Source organism: Rhineura floridana, chromosome 11 (assembly GCF_030035675.1).
Source record: "Rhineura floridana isolate rRhiFlo1 chromosome 11, rRhiFlo1.hap2, whole genome shotgun sequence".
NCBI classification, from domain to species: Eukaryota; Metazoa; Chordata; class Lepidosauria; order Squamata; family Rhineuridae; genus Rhineura; species Rhineura floridana.
Genome location: NC_084490.1, coordinates 6,509,076 through 6,511,774, shown reverse-complemented (window position 1 = coordinate 6,511,774; position 2,699 = coordinate 6,509,076).

Sequence of the window (2,699 nt, the reverse complement as noted above, 5' to 3'; positions counted from 1 at the left end):
GAGCTCTCTGGCAATCCTCTTCACACTTACGTGGCAATAAGTCTCGTGGAAGCCAATATGGTTTTCTTCTTAGACATGTAAAGGACTATACTGTAGCTGTCCTTTTAAATGCATTTCCCCCATGTTGTCTCTGGAATAGACCATGGGCTTACTGCAATCCACTTCAGCACAGATATTTGCCAGTCCAGTTAATCTTATTTATATGTTTGAGAAAACATGGTCCAGATTGTGGGAAATTGCTATGGATGTGGAATCTAGACTGGAATTCTAAGGTCACATCCACACTATGGATGGTATTCAAAGGTATTGCTACTCAGCATAGACACATTGAAGTTAAAGAACATAACTAACTTAGTTTCATGAATTTAAATGGGCCTTGGTTGGATTTAACCATTAGATTTTTAAGGGTTAAAAAGTTATGAGTATATTATATGCTGGATTACTGTAATGCGATCTACGTAGGGCTGCCCTTGAAGACAGTTCAGAAACTTCAGCTAGTGCAAAATGCAGCAGCCAGACTGCTGACGAGGACCAGCCGGTCAGCACATATAACACCTGTTCTGGCCCATTTGCACTGGCTACCTATCTGTTTCCAAGCCAGATTCAAGGTGCTGGTTATGACCTATAAAGCCTTACACGGCGTGGGACCGCAATATCTTGTGGAACGCCTCTCCCACTATAAACCTACCCGGTCACTTCGCTCAGCAACTAAGGCCCTCCTCCGGGTACCAACTCATCAGGAAGCCCGGAGGACAGTTACTCGATCTAGGGCCTTTTCTGTAGTGGCCCCCAAATTGTGGAATAGCCTCCCCGAAGAAATACGCCTGGCACCTACGCTTCTATCTTTTCGGCGCCAGGTTAAGACCTGGCTATGCTCCCAGGCATTTTAATGTGTTTAACTTTTATATTTTTGTTGTTCCTTGTTTGTGTTTATTATGTTTGGTTGATTTTATTATGATATTTCGTATTTTAATCTTTTTGTACACCGCCCAGAGAGCTATTCGCTATGGGCGGTTTAAAAATGAAACAAATAAATAAATAAATATGCCATGTGAAGAATGAAGGCAAAAAGTGTTTTTAATTGTTTCACAAAATACTAATTGCAAACAATTACACAGAATAAAGTTGCAACATTAATTTTTAGCTCAAGTGTCTTAAGGGTGTTGAGAGTTGCTAGGAGACCCCTCACAGAGTTACCATTCCCAGCAAACTACAGTTCCCAGCAGTGTTAATGTGGTATAAGACTGCTTTAAATCTATGGTGTGAATGTGACCTTAGAATTCCAGTCTGGATTGGAGGAGTGAGTGAGTGTGTGAGAGAGAGGGGGAGGATGTTTTTGCTGTGAGCTACACAGGCTCCATTTGCTCCATGCCAATAAATCTCCTATCAAATATTTTGCAGTGGTGAAAAGCTATTATGTTGCAACAATCCTATACACACCTACATGGGAATAAATTTCATTTAACTCAATAGGTCTTATTTCTGAGTACACATACATAGGAATGAACTGTTAGTACATTTACTGCTGTGACATGCTGTGGACAGGAAACTCCATCTTCTATAATTTACCAACTATTGTTACCCACACTAAACCCTTGAGATAGGGCAGACCACCTCCCCCCAGATAATGGAAAGGCTCAATCTTTTTAATTACCAACTGACTTTTATAATGTACTTCAATCTAGGGAATCTGGGTCCAAGGCCCTGATTCCAAACTGATTCACAGATTTGCCCTGGTGAGGGGAAAAAAAATTTTGTACCCTCAGTTCCTCCTCTGTAAATTGAAAATAATAGCAACTTAACTCATTCTCCAGTGAAGACAACTAAGACTCATGTCCTCAGCATCTTACAGCAATAAATGCACTAACAGTGTGATCCTATACATGTCTACTCAAAACTAAGCACCACTGAATTCAATGGGACTTACCCCCAGGTGTGTGTGGAATCCCAGCCTAACAAACATTGCAAAAATGTTGCTGATTTAAACTCATATGTGATCAGTAAACCTTATTTTCTGTCTTTCACATTCTCTATTCATCCATCCATCACTCTTTGTCTTGTAATACTAATTTAATTCTATGTTATCAACAGTTTCACATTTTCTGTTAAGGAACACAGCAACTGTGTTACATACATCCTAAGGAAATAAGAATATATGATTCCCTGTTATTGTTCTTCTTGGAAACATCTCTGCTGTATAGGGTTGCCAGGTTCTTGGCCTGAGACTGATCCTGTATCTTTAGGAGAAGAGAAAGTCAGGCAAGTACAGGTGTTCTGGCAACCCTGTAATAGGAAAAACCACAAGGTGGAATTCTCCCTTCCCCCTGCACAACTTTTAAAGATACAGAAGACCTCTTGGTTGCCAGGTCCAGCCTTCAAGAGGTCTCCTGTATCTTTAAAAGTTGTGCAGGGGAAAGGGAGAATTCCACCTTGTGGTTTTTCCCATTACAGTGTGGCAAGAACACCTGCACTTGGCTGACTTTCTGTTCTCCTAAAGATACAGGATCAGTCTCAGGCCATGGACCTGGCAACCCTACAGTGCTGTAGTCTCTAGTTTTTTTAACCATATAATCAGAGTTTTTGTACGGAGGTGTATCACAGTGGCTGTCAAGATAATGCTGTGACGAATGCCTTTTACAAATCCCCCATGTTCAGAAGGCACCAGTGAAGGAATTGATAATGACCCACTGGATGTGTCT